Source organism: Rattus rattus, chromosome 16, assembly GCF_011064425.1.
Source record: "Rattus rattus isolate New Zealand chromosome 16, Rrattus_CSIRO_v1, whole genome shotgun sequence".
Classification (NCBI taxonomy): domain Eukaryota; kingdom Metazoa; phylum Chordata; class Mammalia; order Rodentia; family Muridae; genus Rattus; species Rattus rattus.
Genome location: NC_046169.1, coordinates 2,848,139 through 2,872,465, shown reverse-complemented (window position 1 = coordinate 2,872,465; position 24,327 = coordinate 2,848,139). Strand labels below are relative to the sequence as shown.

The following is a 24,327-nucleotide window of genomic DNA, read 5'->3' as shown; positions in this document are numbered from 1 at the left end:
ATACATGGACTGACCCTGGGCTCCAACCTTATAGGTAGCAATGAATAGCCTAGTAAGAGCACCGGTAGAAGGGGAAGCCCTTTGTCCTGACAAGACTGAACCCCCAGTGAACGTGATTGTTTGGAAGAGGGCAGTAATGGGGGAAGGATGTGGAGGTGAACAGCCATGGAGAAATGGAGAGGGAGGGGCTAGGGGGATGTTGGCCCAGAAACCAGGAAAGGGAATAACAATCAAAACGTAAATAAGAAATACCCAAGTTACTAAAGATGAAAAAAATTAAACCTAAAATGATCCTGATATAAAAGTTCCAGAAAATCTGAGAAACTATGAAAATGCACCAGTGGAAGGGGAAGCCCTTGGTCCTACTGATACTGAAACCCCAGTGAACATGATTGTTGGGGGGAGGGCGGTAATGGGGGGAGGATGGGGAGGGGAACACCCATATAAAAGGGGAGGGGGAGGAATGAGGGCGATGTTGGCCAGGAAACCAGGAAAGGGAATAACAATTGAAATGTAAATAAGAAATACTCAAGTTAATAAAGAAAAATAGAAAAAAAGAAGAAGAGGAATGTTAGGGATGAAAGAGAAGTTTCCTAGCTCCAAGTCCCACAATCTTTTCAACAAAATTGTAAATGAAATTCCCCCAACCTAAAGAAAGAAATGTCTATAAACACACAACATACTTACAGAAAATCAATTAGATTGGACCAAAAATGTTTCTTTACACCGTATAATAATCAAAACACTAAATGTGTAGAATGAAGAAAGAATATTAAAAGGGGCAAGGAAAAAGCCCAAGTAACATACAAAGCACCTATAAGAATTACACCAGACTTCTCAAAATAGACTCTAAAATCCTTATGAGCCTGGACAGATGTCTTGCAGTCTCTAAAAGACCATAAATGCCAACCCAGACTATTACACACAGCAAAAGTTTCAATCATTATAATGGAGAAAACATTGTATTAGGAAACTAAATTAAAATGCTATTCATGCACAAATTCAGCCCTACAGAACATACCAGAATACCTTCCTGTTTTCCTGTCAATAAGCCCCGATTCCTTCCCCTCCTTTCCCCCGTATGGATATTCTCCTTATATATCCCCCTTATTCCCCCCTCCATATTCCACTGCAGTGTGTAGTATGTTAGTTTGGTTCACATAGCGCTGTTGAGCTCAACTTGTGGTAACACAACTATTGAGATAAATTCAAACATGAAGTGCTTGTGAGACATCGACAGCATCTTGCTACTTCCATGGCCAGTTGGTGAGTCTTATGGTTCAGGATTGAACTACAGTTGCTGGTTTGTGCCTGGTGTCTGCCTATCTAGAATACTGGTCTGCATCTGCTGAGTCCTATTTGGTGTTTGCTATGGGAATGAACTGCTGAGAAAGAAGATCAAGCTCACCTCCAAAGAACTATTGCTCAACAGGCCCACTTCATGCATATCCTATAACTTTTCTCTTCCTCTACTTCTGCTGGCTGGTGGGCTAGATGAGAGGTTGAACCCCTATTAAAAGTAGGTGGCAAAACATTTATGCCTACAAACTCCTCTTCATTTTAAAGTCTTGGAGAGCTCAGAGACACAAAGTGCATTCAAAAACATAATAAAAGCATTATGTAGTAAGCTAATAGTCAACATAAAATTAAATGGAGAGAAACTTTAATTGATTCACTAAAATTGGGGACATTATAATGCTGTACATTCTTTATGTATCTATTCAATGTAGCACTTGAAGTTTTAGCTAGAGAATAAGACAAATAAATATATCAAGATTATACAAATTGAAAAGGAAGAAGGATTAGTATTTGCATGTACTATGATAGTATACATAAATGGCCAGAAAAATTTTACCAGAGAACTAATATACCTAATAAACACCTTCAGCTGAGTGGCTAAACAAAAAAATATCTAAAAATGTCAATACCCTCATTTATACAATCAATGAATGAGCTGAGAATAAAATTACAGAAACAATACCGTTTGCAACAGCCACAAATAATATAAAATATCTTGGTGTATTTACAACCAAGCAAGTGAAAGATGTGTATGACAAGAACTTCACGTCCACAAGATAGAAACTGAGCAGGATATCAGAAGATGAAAAGATTTCTCATGCTCATGCATTGGTAGGATTAACATAGTAAAAATGGCCATCAAACCAAAAAGTAATCTACAAATTAATGAAATTTGCATAAAAATTACAAAACCATTCTTTAAATACCTTAAAATGCCAATTCTCAATGTCATATGGCAAAACAGAAATCCCAAGATAGATAAAACAATTCTGTATAATAAAAGATCTGGAGGTATCACCATCTGATCTCAAGCCTTACAGATTAAAGCTGTAGTGTTTCAAGAGAAACAGTAAAATAAACAACATGGTATTGGCATAAAAACAGACAGTTTGACCAATGTAATAGAATTGACGACCTAGAAATAAACCCATATGTCTATGGACACTTGGTTCTTTGATAAAGCAGTCAAATATGTACTAGGGAAAAAAGAAGGCATCTTCAACAAATGTTGGATTAATACTATATCTGCATGTAGAATAATCCAATTAAATTCATATTGATCACCCTGCACAGAATTAAGGCACAAGTGAGTCAAGGACCTCAACATAAATCAAGTTGTACTAAATCTAAGAGAAGAGAAATGTGTCTTGAGCATATTGGCAAGAGAGACAACTTCCTGAACAGATCACCAATAACTCAGGCACTAAGATCAAGAACTCTTCTGTTACAGCAAAGGATGCTGTCAGTAGAACAAAATGTCAGCCTACAGAATGGGAGAAAAACTTTTATGAGTCCTACATCTGACAGAGGGCTGATATTCAAAAATATATGAAGAACTCAAGAGAGTGAACAGCAAACTAAATCAACCAATTTAAAATGGGGTACATAAACTAGGCAGAATATTCTTAACAGACTAATGTCTAAACCCAAGGAGCACTATGAAATGCACAACATCCTTAGTCATGAGGAAAATGCAAATTAGAGCAACTCAGATTCAATCATACAGATGTTAGAATGGCCGATTTTAAAATCTCAAGTGATATCTCAGGCTGGTGAGGATGTAGAGCAAAGAGAATACTACTACATTGCTGGTGGAAGTGCAAACTTGTACAGCCACTTTGGAAATCCATTCAGCAGCTTCTCAGAAACTGGAGAAAATTTCTACCTGAAGACTTAGCTATGCCATTACAGGGATATACACAAAAGATTCTCCACCATACCACAAGGACACTTTTTCAACTATGTTCATAGAAGCTTTATTTGCAATAGCCAGAGACTGGAAGCAATTTAGATGTACCTCAACTGAAGAATGAGTAAAGAAAATGTAGTACCTTTACATAATGGAATACAATTTTGCTATTAAAATTAGTGATGTCATAATTTGCAGACAAATGGGTGAAACTAGAAAAGATCATTCTTACTGAGGCACTCCAGATATGGAAAGGCACCCATGGTATGAACTCACTTATAAGCCAACAAATACAAAATAGCCATGATAGAACCCATAGACACAAAAAAAAGCTAAGCAACAAGGAAACCTAAGGGGAGGGGTGTGCTTGAATCTCACTGAGAATGGGAAAAACCATAGAGATGGATGGATTGAGGGAACTTGGTAGGAGACAGGGAGGGGAGGGTAACAGGAGGAATCAACTATAGGGAGAAGAGAGGTAGAGAAGGTAGTGAGGAGAGGGAGCTGGTATTTGTAGTGAGGTGTAGGGGCATCTCAGGAAGGAGCAAAAAACCAGGAGAAAGGGAACTCCAGCAGTCTATGAGCATGAGCCTAGCCAAGGCTTTGAGCAGTAGTGGATATGGAACATGAAGTAGCTACTCCCTGTAACCAGTGAAGACTTCCAATGGAGGGATGGCGGCACCAACCCAGCCACAAAACCTCCAACCCACAACTTGTCCTGCCTACATGATGTGCAGAGATAAACTTGGAGCAAAATATGAGGGAATGGCCAACCAATGATTGTTACAACTTGGGTCCCATGTCTTGAGAGAGAGCCCACCCATAACAATATTAAGGATATTCTGGTATATTTATGGACAGGAGCCTAACATAACTGTCATCTCAGAGGATTCACCCAGCAGCTGATTGGTAGAAACAGAAGCAGAGACCCTTAGTCTAGCATTAGCTAGAGCTCAGGGGATCTTGTGGAAAAGAGCAAGAAAGGATTGAAGGAGCCAGAGGGGTCAAGGGCACCAGCAACTAAAAAACATAAATGGAACAGACCTAGGAGTCCTACACATTCGTAACAGATGTGCAGTTTTGTCTTCATGTGGGTCTCCTACAACTGCTTCGGGGTCTCTCTGACTCTGTTGCCTGCTTTTGAATTCCTTTCCCCTAACTCGGCTGTCTTGTCTAGACATAAGAATAAAAGATGTGCTTAGTCCCACTACAACTTGATAGGCTCAGGCAGATTGATATGTGTGGGAGTTTTCTCCTTCTCTGAGTAGAAAAGAAGAGGGAGATAGGAAGAGGAAGGCATTAGGAGGAGACTAGGGAGAGAAGTTTGGTCAGGATGCAATGTAAATTAATTAATGAAAAAAAGTTACAGAAAGAAAATGACATGAGTTTGAAAGCCCTATACTGGATATGCTAGAGACTTAGGGAAGACCAAGTATTATTATTCTTCTAAAGGAACATACAAATAAAATGACTCCTAATAACACTGTGCCATAAAAGAGGTCAGTGCCTCACATAATCATCATCAGAGAAACTTCTTCCAGTGGATTGGACCACAGAGACCTATGATTGGACTATGTTTAAGGGTGAGAAAATTTGGAACACACAGTTCTAAATAGGATATCTTCATCTAATCCCTTCCATCAGGGTTTGGGGATCTTTGTGCAAGAGGAGGTAGAGTAGTATCTCCAGACAAATTAGAACTGATGAACATAAGATATCCCAGAGTCTTTGTCAGCATGTCCAGGGATTGAATAGGTACAAGCCAAGCAGAATTTCAGTGCTGAGAGGGAAACCTGGCCAAGATGCTATCTCCAACTGACATCTGTAACTTAGTTTCACATAATGGAGTCTCATTGTGTATATTAACCACAATTAATGATAGCCCCAATGTCAAGTTGTAGATGGACAATAGTATTGTTGTAGACCTTTGTCTTCTATTGCTTTGTTTGAGCATTTATTTTGTCTCATTAGTCTTTGTTTATGTATTATGGTTTCTGACTTTGATTTCGTTTTTGTGTGCTTTGTTTGCCTGTGGGAGTTTCTTGTAATTTTTCTTTTTAAAAAATCTGTTTTATCCCATTTGTTTGGTCTTCTAATGGAAATTTTTTTCTTTCAGTGTGTTTTGATTATGGCTTCCCCTTGTCCAGCTCTCACTAATTCCTGTCCCTTTCTTCTTCCATCTGAATATCCCCTTTCTGTCTTCATTAGTAAACAAAATGTGTCTAAGGAATAATAATAATGATGAATAATGATACAAACTTAAATAAAAGGAAACAAAAACTTAAAATAACACAAACTGAAAAAAAAGCCAAATATAAAGCACATAAAACAACCCCCCTCCCCACAGACATACACACTGACACTCATACATATATGATGACAGACAGGATTCTCATTAAAACACAAAAACCCCATATGGTAGCATGAAAAAAATGTCCTGTCACAACATTAAGAGACAATGAACTTTCAAAGATGCCACTGAGTAATTTTTGTTGACTTTCTATTGCTGGGCATGCATAGACATTCCTTTTCACCTGATGGGTGTCTAGCAAGGTGAGATGAGCTGTCTGATGCATTGGCATGACTTTTGTAGCAGTAGGCTGCAAGAGCCAAGAGGGACAGGGTCAAAGCAGGCATGAGGTGACAGTTGCCAGAGTACATGTGCCAAGAAGACATATGGTGGAGCAGATGGAAGAGAATCAACTGCAGAGGAGATTCCACTCTTTCATGTTAGGATACCAGCAGCCCAGTCCAATAATAAACAACAAACATGAATCAGTAACAGTAGCTCAGTCCAGCAGAAACTGCAAAGCTCCACCAAATCAGCAGTTAAGGGAAAATCAAATACCATGTGAAATTCTTTGTTGCATTCCTCTCTATGAAATGAAGACCAGTGAAGACCAGCAAAGACCACCAAAGATCAGTGAAGACCAGTGAAGACCAGCAAAGATCACTAAAGATCGGTGAAGACCAGTGAAGACCAGCAAAGACCAGTGAAGACAAGTCATGTATTGACTCAGATATACTACTTTGTACCTTGGAGTACAGATATACTCCAAAGAGTTTAACATGAAAGGTGATCCAAATTCCTTCTTGTGTGCATGCTAAAGAATTGAAATGGGAAATACAGTGGATTCTAAGCTAGAGAACATAAGAGTGTAAACTGTACAATCAAAGATGACCTGTTCATTGTTGAAAGTGAGGCATTGAATTCTCCCACTTTACATATGTTGGTTCCCTTGTGTTTGAAACATAGATGTTAAGAATTGACATATCATTTTTGTGGATTTTTTTCCTTTGATAACTGTCCCCTTCTCTTTCGGTTAATTTTGGTTTGAAGTCTCTTTTTATTGTTACATTTCCCTTCATAATAAAGTTACAGATTTACATTTAATAAAGGAAGCCTAATTATTCATAGGCTAGCATATTCAAGGTTACATAAATCACAACAATGCTTTTTTCCTTCTGAAAACATGTGAGGGTTGGGAACATCATTAAACCTAACTATTTTCCAGAGATTTGTGAAGGCTGAAGGCATTTCTGGGTTTCTTTTCACATTTGTTGGCATTCCACAAGTCCTTCTTGAGAAATATCAGTGTTAGCTGTTCCCATGCCTGTGCCCACAAATTCATTATCTCTTCTCATGAGCTTAATTTAAACCCCAACATTCTAAGTTTGGGTATGTTGTGTATTCATTTTCATTACAATCTAGAAACTCCTTAATTTCTTTCTTTTTGACTCATTGCTTCATTCAGGGGAGAGTTTTCAGTTTCTGTGAGTTTGGAAGTTCTCTGTTTTTTGGGGTTTTTTTTCTGTTATTGTTGATATTTAGGTATATAGGATGTAGGATATAAGAGTTTATTTCCATTTTTACCATTTATTGAGACTTGCTATAAGACTGAGAATGTCTTTTTGGAGAGAGTATCATGAGGTCTTGAAAAGAAAATATATTCTTTTCTGTTTGGGTGGAATGCTCTACAGATATCTGTTAGGTTCACTTGGTTCATAACATACTTTAGCTTTAGTATTTCTATGTTTAGTTTTTGCCTAGATGACCAGTTCATTGGTGAAAGTGAGACATTGAATTCTCCCACTTTACAACTGTTGGTGCCCTTGTGTTTGAAACATAGATGTTAAGAATTGACATACCAGTTTTGTGGATATTTTTCCTTTGATAACTATCCCATGCTCTTTTGGTTATTATTGGTTTGGTCTCTCTTTTTTAGATATCAAAATTGCCACACCACTTTGATTTTCAGGTTCATTTACTCTAAATATTTTTTTCAACCCTTTACCCTCAGGTAATGTCTATCCTTGATGCTAAATTTTGTGTCCTGTATGCAGCAGAAGGACCAATCTTGTTTTTGAGGACATTCCCTTTTTTTTAAATTTATATTAATATTGAGAGACCTCACTGACCAATGATTGTTAATTACTGTTATTGTTGTTGGTGGTGGTGGTGGTGGTGTTGGTGTTGGTGGTGGTTGTGGTGTGTGTGTGTGTGTGTGTGTGTGTGTGTGTGTGTCTGTGTCTGTGTGTGTATGTGTATGTGCATGTGCACGTGCACATGAGTGGTCTGTGCTCTTCCTTACTCTTGGTTTTGTTGGTGCAAAATTATTTACTTTCTATGTTTTCTTGTATGTAGTTACCCTCTTTGGTTTGTATTTTTTCTTTTAGCACTTTTTCAATGGCTGAGTTTTTAGATGTAGGTAGTTTAAGTTTGACTTTATCAGGGAATGTCTTATTTTCTCCATTTATGCTGATTGAAAGTTTGGTGGGTATTGTAGTCTGAGCTGTGATCTCTTAGAGTCTGCAACACATCTTTCTGTGACCTTTAGGTATTTAGAATCTCCTCTGAGAAGTCAGTGAAATTCCAATATTTGGGCCTTTTATGTTGCTAGATCTTTTGTCTCTCTAGATTCCAATATTATTTCTTTGTTCTGTATGCTTAGTGTTTTGATTATTATGTGGTAAGGGCATTCTCTTTTGGTTTTCTGAACAAGAATATAGTGTATAAGGTACATATTGTAATTTTATAGACATCTCTTTCTTTAGGCTAGGAAATTTTTCTTTTATGGTTTTTGAGCTTGGATTCTTTTCCTTCCTCTACTCTTATTACTTGTATGTTTGGTCTCTTCATATTGTTCCAGGTTTCCTGGCTTTCAATATGCATGCTACCCTGTATATAGCCACAGAAACTAAGTAAATGGAAAGTGACTAGGAGGGAGATGCAGACATTATCCTGCACAATTAGATCAGTAGTATATGCAGCACTTATGAGCAAAGTTTCTTCTTGCAGCATATGGGAACAGAGACATACAATTGGACAATCTGCAGAGAGTAAGATAGCTTAGGGTACTAAATCCTAGATGGGATTTCTCCATTGAACTACTATACCATCTCTGGTGAAGGGAAGGCCAAAAGATTCTAAGATCTGAAGAGAACAGATGACTTCGAGGAAACAGTGTCTTCCAGAGACACCATAATGATACACATATGAATTCACAGTGTCTGTGGCAGCATGCACAGGATCGGATTAGGTTCAAGCCAGTCTTTGTCCCAGCACTGAGAAGGAGAAGCAGATACAGTATCCACCCCTAACCAAGAAGCTATCTGTAATTGATACCTGCTTGTGAAGGAAAAAATAGTTTTCTTTGATAAGAGTCTCATTTGATATATTAGTCAAAGTTCAGGCAAGGCTGAGCATTACATGTCCAGCAGGAAAGGAACTCAATGGTGGGTAGTTTTGTGTGGTTTTCTCTCATATTGCTTTTCTTGTGTATTTTTTAACTTATTTTTCTTTTGCCTAAACATTTTGGTTTCTGTTTTTCTGGGTTTCTTTTTATTTTATTTCATTTATATTTCCTGTCTTCTTTTTTTTGGAAGAGAGATGGAAAGTAAAGTTAAGTACTTGGATGAGCAGTATATTGGATATGATCCTCAAGGATTCAGTGCAGGGGAAAAGCATGATCAGAATATAATGTATGGAAAACATTTTCTGAATAAATAAAAACCAAAAATAACTTGAAATATGCATTTTTCTATGTGAGTAGTACGTAGTTAGGAAGCAAAAATCCAGTATAAATTTTTCTGCTTCAAGGGTAAGTTTATTTTTAATTTTTGTGAAATTTTATAGCTTAGATTATATAAAACATATCATCTAATATTTTATATATTTATATTATATTTAGCATCTCATTACTATTTAAAAATTAAAGACAAAACTTAAAATGTCAGTATATAAAACTGCAAAAACTGACATGCAAAAGAAAATATCAAGAAAAATGGGTAATATAGAAAAGTATATTAAATCTTTTCCTGCAAAATGTTTTGATCATGAATCTTTCATTTTCTAAAACCACTCAGATCTCCACAAACTCAGCAATCACTTAATTCCATCCCTATTCTTTCTGTTTAAAAAACAAGAAAACTGGGGTTTAAAACAGAAAACAAATATGCAATACACACAAACACACACACACACACACACAAACACACACACTCACACACACACTAGCAAAAGCACAATAGGACAATAAGTGCCCAAACAATGAAATATGTATAAAAATAATTTTTAAAAAACCTATCTAAGTGGCACTTAGTTTCCTGGGTTTAGGGCCTGCTCTGAAGTGAGCCTCCACTGGAAGAAACTATTTTTTTCTTTATGAGAGTGTGTCTATTGCAGATAGCTTCTTGGGTTAGGGGTAGTGCAAGCAAGATGAGTTTTATTACATGTAGTTCAAAGTGTCACCATTATACCCAACTCACCTCTGTAGTTTCGGTGGGCCATTCTATTATGTCCTCAGATAAAGATAATTGTTGACCTACTGGACCATAAGGGGAAAATTGTCCAACTTTCACCTTAAGATGAAGACCTTCTGGAAAGTTCCAGTAGTTGAGAATATCATACTCTGCATTCAATTTCATTTTCTCATCCAAACTCACTTGTTCTCCAATGGGATTAGTAAACTGCATATTCTTCAGAAAAGGGTGCAGCTAAAAAGGATAGATTATGCATTACCTTATGATTAAGTTAGTACCAGAGTGAAGACAAATAACCCAAGGGTTAGTGAAAGTCTCTTATTATGTATATCTTTGAAGTATAAGGCAAATTTAAAACAGGTATAAAAAAACATAGGACAAATGGCAGCATATATATTACTAATTGTGTAATATTTCTGAAAATATCAGTCCAACAGACAGTTCTGAATCATCCACAAAATACTTCGTAAAGAATGAAAGTCAGGTAATTGTCAGTTTGTCTAAGAAAAGTTAGCCCATCCATTTATTTTCAGATTTAACCTGTGTTGGTTTCCTGTCTGTTGCTTTGATTAAAAGCTAACAGGTTACAGTCTTGAAAACTGTCGAACGTCAAAACAGGAAATCAAGGCAGGAGCCTGGAGGTAGGAAATAAAGCAGAGACTGTGGAGGAATGTGCTTCTTGAATTGCTTCCATGGCTTACTCAGCTTTCATTCTTATGAAGTCAGGACAACTTGACTAGGAATGACACTGTCCACAGTGGGCTGGCCTCTTCAACATATCATCAATCGTTAATCAAAAAAATTCCCCCACAGACTTGACCACAGGCCAATCTGATAGATGCAATTATTCAGTTGTGTTTACCCCTTCCCAGGTAACTCCACTTGTGTCAAATTGAAAAAACTAGCCAGTCCATTGCTCAGAGTAAAAAGAGGCCTCAAATACCTAAAATGGTGATAGATGAAATTCTTTAAGTGTCATGAGTAGGCTTAACATCACTTAGACACATCAGTAAGTTTTCTTACAGGGATGTAGTTCAGTTGGTAGAGTTGCCTGGCATTAGTGAAATCCTATGTTTGATCCCGGCTATGCATAGACTGGGCATAGTTGTACATGTCTGCTACTCAGCACTCAGAATGTAGAGGCAGGAGGATCAGAAGTTTGTTGTGGATTTTGGCTGCATAGTAAATTTGAAACCAGGAAATCTACCTTAAATCTTACTGCAAAGGCACTTACTCTATTTCAAAACATTTACGAAATGATATCAGCATAGATGTCCATAAACTGACAAATAGATAATTAAAATGTGGTACATTTACAAAATGGACACTTATGCATCTGTAAAGAAAAATGGAATTTTGGTAATTTTATGAAATGGATGTAACTGGAAAACAGCATACTGAATGAAGCAATGTAGGACCAGGAAGACCAAGGTAATGTGTTCCTTGTCATTTGTAGATCATAACTTTGAATCGTTAGATTTGTAAACTTACTCTGGGATGTTTATAGGGACCAGGGAGGTAGAATGGGCTTATGAGAGAGGGAAGGAGAAGAGGCAATAGGTGCTGAGGAGGACATATTAGAACACTTAAGGAATGGAAGAGCATTGTAGGTAGAAAAGGATAACCCAGAATAGGAGTGGAGAATAGAGAAGAGGATTGGGAGAAAATTTAACTAACGAAGTATGAAAAAGGCATATGGAAATCTATTGGTTTTTTGGTCTAGTAAAATTATAATTAAACAATTCATTTGGAATTGAGGCATCTTGATTATTGGATATTTTTTCTCCGAGAAACCAAAGTTTATGAAGCAAACACCAATGGCTTATGCTCTAAGATCCAGAATCGACAATGGGATCTCATAAATCTGCAAAGCTTCTATAAGGCAAAGGACACTGTGGTTAGGACAAAACAGAAACCAACAGATTGGGAAAAGATCTTTACCAATCCTAAAACTGATAGAGGCCTTATATCCAAAATATACAAAAAACTCAAGAAGTTAGACCGCAGGAAGACAAATAACCCTATTAAAAGATCGGGTTCAGAGCTACACAAAGAATTCACATTCTTTGAGGAATGCTGAATGGCTGAGAAACACTTAAAGAAATGTTCAATGTCTTTAGTCATAAGGCAAATGCAAATCAAAACAATCCTGAGATTTCACATCACACCAGTGAGAATGGCTAAGATAAAAAACTCAGGTGACAGCAAATGCTGGAGAGGATGTGGAGAAAGAGGAACACTCCAACATTGTTGGTGGGAGTGCAGGCTGGTACAACCCTTCGGGAAATCATTCTGGAAGTTCCTCAGAAAATTGGACATTGAACTATGTGAGGACCCAGTTATACCTCTCTTAAGCATAAACCCAAAAGATGCCCCAACATATAACAAAGACACATGCTCCACTATGTTCATAGCAGCCTAATTTATAATAGCCAGAGGCTGGAAAGAACCCAGTTGCTCTTCAACAGAAGAATGGATTCAGAAAATGTGATACATCTACACAATGGAATATTAGTCAGCTATGAAAAATAATGACTTTATGAAATTCATAGGGAAATGGATGGAACTGGAAAATATCATCATGAGTGAGGTAACCAATCACAGAAAAAACACATGGCATGCATTCATTGATAAGTGGTTCTTAGCCCAAATGCTTGAATTACCCTAGATGCATAGAACACATGATACTCAAGAAGGATAACCAAAATGTGAACGCTTCACACCTCCTTTAAAAGGGGAACAAGAATACTCTTGGCAGATTATAGGGAGGCAAACTTTAGAACAGAGGCAGAAGGAACACCCATTTAGAGCCTGCCCCACATGTGTCCCATACATATACAGCCACCAAACTAGATAAGATGGATGAAGCAAAGAAGTGCAGGCTGACAGGAACCGGATGCAGATATCTCCTGAGAGACACACGCAGAATACAGCAAATACATAGACAAATCCAGCATCAAACCACTGAACTGAGAACAGGACTCCCATGGAAGGAATTGTCGAAAGGACTGAAAGAGCTTGAAGGGGCTCGAGACCTCATATGAACAACAATGCCAACCAAGCAGAGCTTCCAGGGACTAAACCACTACCCAAAGACTATTCATGGACTGACCCTGGGCTCCAATCTCATAGGTAGCAATGAATAGCCTAGTAAGAGCACCAGTAGAAGGGGAAGCCCTTGGTCCTGCCAAGACTGAACCCCCAGTGATCGTGATTGTTTTGGGGGAGGGTGGTAATGGGGGAAGGGTGGGGAGGGGAACACCCAAACACACGGGGAGGTGGAGGGGTTAGGGGGATGTAGGCTAGGAAACCAAGAAAAGGAAAAACAATCAAAATGCAAATAAGAAATACTCAAGTTAATAAAGATGGAAAAAAATGAAAAAGAATCCCAGTATTGGGTATAGATTAATTTCTTAGGAATTGTTTCTAAGGGGATCCAGAGATTGCCCAAACAACTCAGGCTATTGCCATTGCTTCTACTTGTCCATCACTCATATTATTTCTAATGGTACCAAGCTAGACCTGAGCCTAGAGTCCTCCCTCTGGCCTTTGGGGGTGGAAGTCACAGATACTGTTGGGGAAGCAAAATCATCAATAGTACCCAGCAGCAAACCCTTTGATTATGATAACGACCTTTTTGTCTAGATATGTTCACTTGGAAGATAGTAGCATGAATGTTACAATGAATTTGAAACACACACCATGGAGGAAATTCATAATTTTTAGTCATGGTGGGAGAGGACATTGGCCTTAGCAGGGAACTTACAGTTACTTTGCTAAGTAGATATGCTATGCACCTGCTTTCTAAAAACTTATGATTATACTCACGTGTTAGTATTGCTTTCGGTATTAATTAGAAGAATTTCTTGGAATGAGTAGTGGTTAACACAAAGCTTTACAAGTGGTCAAATTGCTAAGAAATAGTGACTTTGACTTATGTAAAAGTGTGAATGATAAAATGTCCCTTCTAGGCACAGATATTTGAACAGTTTGTCCATCGTTGGTGCTGTTTGGAGGAGGGTTAGGATATGCTGCCTTTTTGGAGAAAATAGGCCATTGGGTGTATACTTTCAGATTTAAAGACCCAACAAAGAAAGAGAACTTCAGACCAATTTCCCTTATGAATATTGATGCAAAAATACTCAATAAAATTCTCGCAAGCCGAATCCAAGAGCACATCAAAACAATCATCCACCATGATCAAGTAGGCTTCATCCCAAGAATGCAGGGATGGTTTAGTATACAGAAAACCACCAATGTAATCAATTATATAAACAAACTGAAAGAACAAAACCACATGATCATTTCATTAGATGCTGAGAAAGCATTTGACAAAATTCAACACCCCTTTATGATAAAAGTCCTGGGAAGAATAGGAATTCAAGTCCCATACCTAAACATAGTAAAAGCCATATACGGCAAGCCAGTTGCTAACATTAAACTAAATGCACAGAAACTTGAAACAATCTCACTAAAATCAGGGACTAAACAAGGCTGCTCACTCTCTCCCTACTTATTGAATATATGTCTTGAAGTTTTAGCCAGAGCAATCAGACAACAAAAGGAGATTAAGGGGATATATATTGGAAAAGAAGAAGTCAAAATATCACTATTTGCAGATGATATGATAGTATATTTAAGCGAACCCAAAAGTTCCATCAGAGAACTACTAAACCTGATAGACACCGTCAGCAAAGTGGCTGGGTATAAAATTAACTCAAATAAATCAATAGCCTTCCTCTAAACAAAAGAGAAACAAGCCAAGAAAGAAATTAGGGAAACGACACCCTTCATAATAGTCCCAAGTAATATAAAATACCTCGGTAGGACTTTAACCAAGCAAGTAAAATATCTGTATGATAAGAACTTCAAGTCTCTGAAGAAAGAAATTGAAGAAGACCTCAGAAGATGGAAAGATCTCCCATGCTCATGGATTGTCAGGATTAATTTAGTAAAAATGACCATTTTACCAAAAGCGATCTATAGATTCAATATAATCCCCATCAAAATACCAGTCCAATTCTTCAGAGAGTTAGACAGAACAATTTGCAAATTCATCTGGAATAACAAAAAAACTAGCTAAAACAATACTCAACAATAAAAGGACTTCTGGAGGAATCACTATCCTAGAACTCAAGCAGTATTACAAAGCAATAGTGATAAAAACTGCATGGTATTGGTACAGGACAGACAGATAGACCAGTGGAATAGATTTGAAGACACAGAAATGAACCCACACCTATGGTCACTTGATTTTTGACAAAGGAGCCAAAACCATCCAATGGAACAAAGATAGTATTTTCAGCAAATGGTGCTGGTTCAACTGGAAGTCAACATGTAGAAGAATGCAGATCGATCCATGCTTATCCCCCTGTACAAAGCTTAAGTTCAAGTGGATCAAGGACCTCCACATCAAACCAGATATACTCAAACTAATAGAAGAAAAGTGGGGAAGCATCTCAAACACATGGGCACTGGAGAAAATTTCCTGAACAAAACACCAATGGCTTATGCTCTAAGATCAATAATCGACAAATGGGATCTCATAAAACTGTAAAGATTCTGTAAGTCAAAGGAAACTGTTGTTAGGACAAAACGGCAACCCACATATTGGGAAGAGATCTTTACCAATCCTACAACAGATAGAGGGCTTATATCCAAAATATACAAAAAAAAAATCAAGAAGTTAGACCACAGGGAGACAAATAAACCTACTAAAATTGGGGTTCAGAGCTAAGCAAAGAATTCACAGCTGAGAAATGCCGAATGGCTGAGAAAAACCTAAAGAAATGTTCAACATCTTTAGTCTTAAGGGAAATGCAAATCAAAACAACCCTGAGATTTCGCCTCATACCAGTGAGAATGGCTAAGTTAAAAAACTCATGTGACAGCAAATGCTAGTGAGGATGTGGAGAAAGAGGAACACTCCTCCATTGTTGGTGGGATTGCAGACTGGTACAACCATTCTGCAAATCAGTCTGGAGGCTCCTCAGAAAATTGGACATTGAACTACCTGAGGACCCATCTATACCTCCCTTGGGCATATACTCAAAAGATGCCCCAACATATACCAAAGACATGTGCTCCACTATGTTCATAGCAGCCTTATTTATAATAGTAAGAAGCTGGAAAGAACCCAGATGCCCTTCAACATTAAAATGTATACAGAAAATGTGGTACATCTACAAAATAGAATATTACTCAACTATCAAAAACAATGACTTTATGAAATTCTTAGACAAATGGATGGAACTGGAAAATATCATCATGAGTGAGGTAACCCATTCACAGAAAAAACACATGGCATGCACTCATTGATAAGTGTTTCTTAGCCCAAATGCTTGAATTACCCTAGATACACAAAACACATGATACTCAAGAAGGATGACCAAAATAGGAACGCTTCCGTCCTCCTTTAAAAGGGGAACAAGAATACTCTTGGCAGATTATAGGGAGGCAAAGTTTAGAACAGAGTCAGAAGGAACACCCATTCAGAGCCTGCCCCACATGTGGCCCATACATGTATAGCCGCCCAATTAGGTAAGATGGATGAAGCAAAGAAGTGCAGGCTGACAGGAACCGGATGCAGATCTCTCCTGAGAGACACACGCAGAATACAGCAAATACATAGACAAATCCAGCATCAAACCATTGAACTGAAAAGGGACCCCTGTTGAAGGCATCAGAGAAAGGCCTTCAAGAGCTTGAAGGGGCTCGAGACCCCATATGAATAACAATGCCAACCAACCAGATCTTCCAGGGACTAAGCCACTACCCAAAGAATATACATGGACTGACCCTGGGCTCCAACCTCATAGGTAGCAATAAATAGCCTAGTAAGAGCATCAGGGTAAGGGGAAGTCCTTATTCCTCCAAGACTGAGCCCCCAGTGAACGTGATTGTTGGGGGGAGGGTGGTAATGGGGAGAGGGTGGGAGGGGAAGCTCATGTAGAAGAGGAGGGGGAAGCGTTAGGGTGATGTTGGTCCGGAACTCCGGAAGGGGAATAACAATCAAAATGTAAATAAGAAATTCTCAAGTTAATAAAGATAAAAAAATAAAAGACACCTGTTTTTAAATAAAAAAAAAGGTTCATACCAAGCCCAGTTTGCCAGCTCTGATTCATTCTTGAGTTAGAAGGTGTGAGCTGTCAGCATCCTGCTCTGATTGTTAAGCAGGCCTAACATGTCCTCTCATGCTGTCCTTACAATTATGGCCTCTAAACCTCTAGAACTGTAAGAGGAAGACAACTTTTTTATGAATTGCTTTGTTCACAGTTCTTATTCACAGTAACATGAAAGTAACTAACACAGAAGTTATTAACTAGGAAAGAAGTATTGCTGTGAAGAACAAAACCCTGTTGTTTTATGGAAGAATGTGTGAGTTTGTGGAACTTTGGACTAGAAAAGCAGTTGATTGCTATAAACAGAGATTAAAGGCCTTTTAGTAGAGCGTAGAAGACACTGTTGAGAACAGCATATATGTACTGTGGGGACAGGTCAAGAGGTTGTATAAAGGAAACACAGTAGCAACTGGGCAAGAGGTCAATCCTATGACATTTTGGGGTAAAATTACACTTGCCTCTGCCTTCGTCCTAAAACCTTGCCCAAGGTTTTTAAAAAGAAACAAACTGATTTTTCAGTGGGTGAAATGTCAAGACAGTGCAATACTGAATCTGACATCATTATTATTAACAACTCTTACAGAGATCTAGAATGAGAAAGAAGAAGTGGAGTAGAAAGAAGTAAAAACTGCGGCTTGCAGAGAAGAACATTGGGAAGCTAATGCTGGAGGCACTTTCTATGGTTGAAGAGAGGCTGTGATTATTGTGGAGATTTGTGCCATTAGGAAGAGGCTTTCTCTGCTTTAGAATAAAGAAAAGAATGGACTCAGGTCAAGACCTTGAGATAAGATTCCTACTTAGTAAAGAGCTTACAGTGCTTTTTTGCTGCTAACACCAAGTGAGCAAAAGCATTGTTGCTAATGCGAAAGAGGGTAGAAGGAAGATGCAATGTAAACTGACAGCTGAACTTAATCACATCATCTATGCGGTGTTGACTTTAGAGATAAATAGGATGTAAGAATGATTACTCCCCTGTTGTTTAGGATCATTGCCAAGGCTGTGCAGGATATGCTACAAAGTACCTTTGTATAGGTCCTGACAGAGCAGGAGACCCTGAGAGGCCATTATGTGAAACTATGAACCTGAAGCCTTGGTTGCAGTAGAGATAACAGGATGTTGGAGATGCCAGAGTTGTCAGAAATCTGCCAAGGAAGCTGCATATAGGAAGTGGTACCATCCTATGAGAAACACTTATGCTGCTGGCAGCAAAAGTGGAGGAGTGGAGCCCTTTGAAATAATAGTTCCAGACTTCAGGTATGGAACTAGAGGACTTAGTGTTTGCTTTGCTGGGTTTCAGTTTTGGTTTGGTTCAGTATGTAAAGGTAATGTGTGTTTTGTGCCATTATGTATTGGCAATATATAACTTGCTTTTTGCCTCAACAATGGTTTATACTTAGAGATTACCTTGTGTCTCAGAAGTGACTTTGGACCTTTAAACAGTATTGAGAATATAAATTACTGTGTGGAATTTTCTATTATATTATGGCCAAAACATTTGGAGTCTAGAAACTGGACTATGGATATTTGATTTAGAAACATTCCCCTTAGGCTCAGATATTTTAACAGTTGGTCCCCACTTGGTGGTATTACTTGGGGATATTTAAAAAGTCCAGTATTATCTAAGGAAGTATATAACTGGAGTTTGTCTTTGAGAGTTTAGAAATGTATACCACTCCCAGGACACTGTTTCTGATTTGTGGTTGAGGTAAAAATATGAGTTGTCATTTGGCTCTTCCAGCTTCCATGCCTGCTTCTATGCTTTCCAGTATTGTAGATTTTAACTCTCAAAATATTAGCCAAAATAAATCCTTTCTTCTGTTCTCTGTTTTAGTCATGATATTTTATCACAATAGCAGAAGAATAATTAATGGAAAATGCTTGCTTGTAAGTGGGACACATTAAATACTCAGGGAATATTGCAGAAGACAGGGCCATAGGAAATAAACTATAGACGATAAGTATAAAAACACTGTACTTTGGATGATAATCTGCTGTTGCATACCTGAATTTATTGCAGTTGTTATTATGCATGTATGACTTATGTTAAATTTTACTCATTAAAATCCATCATTCAGTCGGGGGAGTAACACATGAGTCTCCATACCTTACTGAAAGTCTATGGTCAGGCAGTGGTTCCAGGAGAGGAAGTGCTATTCTTTGCATTGTTGTAGCTAGTAATAAATTGCCCATGTTTTGGTAAATAACCCCCAGTCATGGTTATGTGAAGTATCATAATTAAACAGAGTGAGATACAGAAATGATGTGAAAATGAGTGGTTTGTCTGTTGGATAAAAGGTTTCAACTCTAGGGGGAGGGGATAAGATAATGTGATTAGGATAAAAAGACAAAATACTTACTATATACATTTAAGAAATGATAAAAAAAGCTGTATACTAGGAATGGCAAAATAGGTAGTTTAGTTTTCCTGTCATTTAAGGATTTTCTGTGGGAAGCTGAGGTCTTCTGTTTGATCACAGTTTGAAACTTCTTGAGCTTGAAAGTGGAATGTCAGTTGGTACAAAATTGAAGACAATGATGATGTCTAATCTTTCAGACATTTAGTACTCAATAGTTCAACAGGTAGAGTAGGGTACCCTGCCATTTCCATAGACCATTTTTGATATAGTTCGTATTGTACAGATCCAGCACAAATAACTTCAGCTTCTATGAGATCACTTAGACACATCAGTAAGTTTTCTTACAGGGATGTAGTTCACTTGGTAGAGTCACCTAGCATTAGTGAAATCGTAGGATTGTTCCTGCCTATGCAAAGACTGGGCATAGTTATATGGGTCTCCTATCTCAGCACTCAGAATGTAGAGGGAGGAAGATCAGAAGTTTGTTGTTGATCTTGGCTGCATAGTAAATTTGAAACAAGAAAATCTAAGCATATTACATTCTTCAGAAACAGCAATAATGACAATAACAAAGAAATAGTTTTCCTTTCCTTTTTATTTAAGTAAATAAAAAGCATATGCTAAAAGGACCTTAAATCTTACTGCAAAGGCACTTATTCTATTTCAAAACATTTACAAAATGAAATCAGCATAGATGCCCATAAACTGATAAATAGATAATTAAAATGTGGTACGTTTACATAATGGACTCTTATTCATCTTAAAGAAATTGGAGCCTGGTTCCTGCCGCCGCAGAGAGCCCGTGGGCAGCACCCCGAGAGCGAACTTGAGCCTCGGGACCACAGGTAAGACCAACTTTTCTGCTACAAGAAAGCTGCCTGGTGAACTCGGGTCATACGGAGGCAGAATTCCTCTAGGACCGGGCACGCCCTGTGTTTACCAGAAGTCCCACACCCGCGGATCCCGGCCTGCAGCAGCTCTCTGATCCCAGACCCCGTGGGAGAGGGACCTCACCGCCTGGTCAGGTGGGCACTCCTGAGGCTGCAGAGCGGAAGAGACCACCAACACTGCCCACCCCTGCCCACATCCCTGGCCCAAGAGGAAACTGTATAAGGCCTCTGGGTGCCCGTGGGGGAGGGCCCAGGAGCGGCAGGACCCCTGCCTGAGACACTGCTGGAACCTGAAGGAAACAGACCGGATAAACAGTTCTCTGCACCCAAATCCCGTGGGAGGGAGAGCTAAACCTTCAGAGAGGCAGACAAGCCTGGGAAACCAGAAGACACTGTTCTCTGCACACACATCTCAGACGCCAGAGGAAAACAACAAAGGCCATCTGGAACCCTGGTGAACTGAAGCTCCCAGAAGGGGCAGCGCAGATCTTCCTGGTTCCTGCCACCACAGAGAGCCCGTGGGCAGCACTCCGAGAGCGAACTTGAGCCTCAGGACCACAGGTAAGACCAACTTTTCTGCTGCAAGTGACCTGCCTGGTGAACTCAAGACACAGGCCCACAGGAACAGCTGAAGACCTGTAGAGAAGAAAAACTACATGCCCGAAAGCAGAACACTCTGTCCCCATAACTGGCGGAAAGAAAACAGGAAAACAGGTCTACAGCACTCCTGACACACAGGCTTATAGGACAGTCTAGCCACTGTCAGAAATAGCAGAACAAAGTAACACTAGAGATAATCTGATGGCGAGAGGCAAGCGCAAGAACACAAGCAACAGAAACCAAGACTACATGGCATCATCGGAGCCCAATTCTCCCACCAAAACAAACATGGAATATCCAAACACACCAGAAAAGCAAGATCTAGTTTCAAAATCATATTTGATCATGATGCTGGAGGACTTCAAGAAAGACGGAAGAACTCCCTTAGAGAACAAGTAGAAGCCTACAGAGAGGAATCGCAAAAATCCCTGAAAGAATTCCAGGAAAACACAATCAAACAGTTGAAGGAATTAAAAATTGAAATAGAAGCAATCAAGAAAGAACACATGGAAATAATCCTGGATATAGAAAACCAAAAGAAGAGACAAGGAGCTGTAGATACAAGCTTCACCAACAGAATACAAGAGATGGAAGAGAGAATCTCAGGAGCAGAAGATTCCATAGAAATCATTGACTCAACTGTCAAAGATAATGTAAAGCAGAAAAAGCTACTGGTCCAAAACATACAGGAAATCCAGGACTCAATGAGAAGATCAACCCTAAGGATAATAGGTATAGAAGAGAGTGAAGACTCCCAGCTCAAAGGACCAGTAAATATCTTCAACAAAATCATAGAAGAAAAAACTTCCTAACCTAAAAAAGAGATACCCATAGGCATACAAGAAGCCTACAGAACTCCAAATAGATTGGACCAGAAAAGAAACACCTCCCGTCACATAATAGTCAAAACACCAAATGCACAAAATAAAGAAAGAATATTAAAAGCAGTAAGGGAAAAAGGTCAAGTAACATATAAAGCAGACCTATCAGAATCACACCAGACTTCTCGCCAGAAACTATGAAGGCCAGAAGATCCTGGACTGATGTCATACAGACCCTAAGAGAACACAAATGCCAGCCCAGGTTACTGTATCCTGCAAAACTCTCAATTAACATAGATGGAGAAACCAAGATATTCCATGACAAAACCAAATTTACACAATATCTTTCTACAAATCCAGCACTACAAAGGATAATAAATGGTAAAGCCCAACATAAGGAGGCAAGCTATACCCTAGAAGAAGCAAGAAACTAATCGTCTTGGCAACAAAACAAAGAGAATGAAAGCACACAAACATAACCTCACATCCAAATATGAATATAACAGGAAGCAATAATCACTATTCCTTAATATCTCTCAACATCAATGGCCTCAACTCCCCAATAAAAAGACATAGATTAACAAACCGGATATGCAACGAGGACCCTGCATTCTGCTGCCTACAGGAATCACACCTCAGAGACAAAGACAGACACTACCTCAGAGTGAAAAGCTGGAAAACAAATTTCCAAGCAAATGGTCGGAAGAAGCAAGCTGGAGTAGCCATTCTAATATCAAATAAAATCAATTTTCAACTAAAAGTCATCAAAAAAGATAAGGAAGGACACTTCATATTCATCAAAGGAAAAATCCACCAAGAAGAACTCTCAATCCTAAATATCTATGCCCCAAATACAAGGGCACCTACATACGTAAAAGAAACCTTACTAAAGCTCAAAACACACATTGCACCTCACACAATAATAGTGGGAGATTTCAACACCCCACTCTCATCAATGGACAGATCATGGAAACAGAAATTAAACAGAGATGTAGACAGACTAAGAGAAGTCATGAGCCAAATGGACTTAACGGATATTTATAGAACATTCTATCCTAAAGCAAAAGGATATACCTTCTTCTCAGCTCCTCATGGTACTTTCTCCAAAATTGACCATATAATTGGTCAAAAAAACGGGCCTCAACAGGTACAGAAAGATAGAAATAATCCCATGCGTGCTATCGGACCACCACGGCCTAAAACTGGTCTTCAATAACAATAAAGGAAGAATGCCCACATATACTTGGAAATTGAACAATGCTCTACTCAATGATAACCTGGTCAAGGAAGAAATAAAGAGAGAAATTAAAAAACTTTTTTAGAATTTAATGAAAATGAAGGTACAACATACCCAAACTTATGGGACACAATGAAAGCTGTGCTAAGAGGAAAACTCATAGCGCTGAGTGCCTGCAGAAAGAAACAGGAAAGAGCATATGTCAGCAGCTTGACAGCACACCTAAAAGCTCTAGAACAAAAAGAAGCAAATACACCCAGGAGGAGTAGAAGGCAGGAAATAATCAAACTCAGAGCTGAAATCAACCAAGTAGAAACAAAAAGGACCATAGAAAGAATCAACAGAACCAAAAGTTGGTTCTTTGAGAAAATCAACAAGATAGATAAACCCTTAGCCAGACTAACGAGAGGACACAGAGAGTGTGTCCAAATTAACAAAATCAGAAATGAAAAGGGAGACATAACTACAGATTCAGAGGAAATTCAAAAAATCATCAGATCTTACTATAAAAGCCTATATTCAACACAACTTGAAAATCTTCAGGAAATGGACAATTTCCTAGACAGATACCAGGTACCGAAGTTAAATCAGGAACAGATAAACCAGGTAAACAACCCCATAACTCCTAAGGAAATAGAAGCAGTCATTAAAGGTCTCCCAACCAAAAAGAGCCCAGGTCCAGACGGGTTTAGTGCAGAATTCTATCAAACCTTCATAGAAGACCTCATACCAATATTATCCAAACTATTCCACAAAATTGAAACAGATGGATCACTACCGAATACCTTCTACGAAGCCACAATTACTCTTATACCTAAACCACACAAAGACACAACAAAGAAAGAGAACTTCAGACCAATTTCCCTTATGAATATCGACGCAAAAATACTCAATAAAATTCTGGCAAACCGAATCCAAGAGCACATCAAAACAATCATCCACCATGATCAAGTAGGCTTCATCCCAGGCATGCAGGGATGGTTTAATATACAGAAAACCATCAACGTGATCCACTATATAAACAAACTGAAAGAACAAAACCACATGATCATTTCATTAGATGCTGAGAAAGCATTTGACAAAATTCAACACCCATTCATGATAAAAGTCCTGGAAAGAATAGGAATTCAAGGCCCATACCTAAACATAGTAAAAGCCATATACAGCAAACCAGTTGCTAACATTAAACTAAATGGAGAGAAACTTGAAGCAATCCCACTAAAATCAGGGACTAGACAAGGCTGCCCACTCTCTCCCTACTTATTCAATATAGTTCTTGAAGTTCTAGCCAGAGCAATCAGACAACAAAAGGAGGTCAAGGGGATACAGAT

At 38.5% G+C, this 24,327-nt stretch overlaps 1 pseudogene; it reads right to left on the bottom strand.

Moving 5' to 3' along the window:
* LOC116885432 overlaps positions 1 to 24,327 on the bottom strand; it is a 112,012-nt pseudogene that overhangs the window by 31,127 nt on the left and 56,558 nt on the right.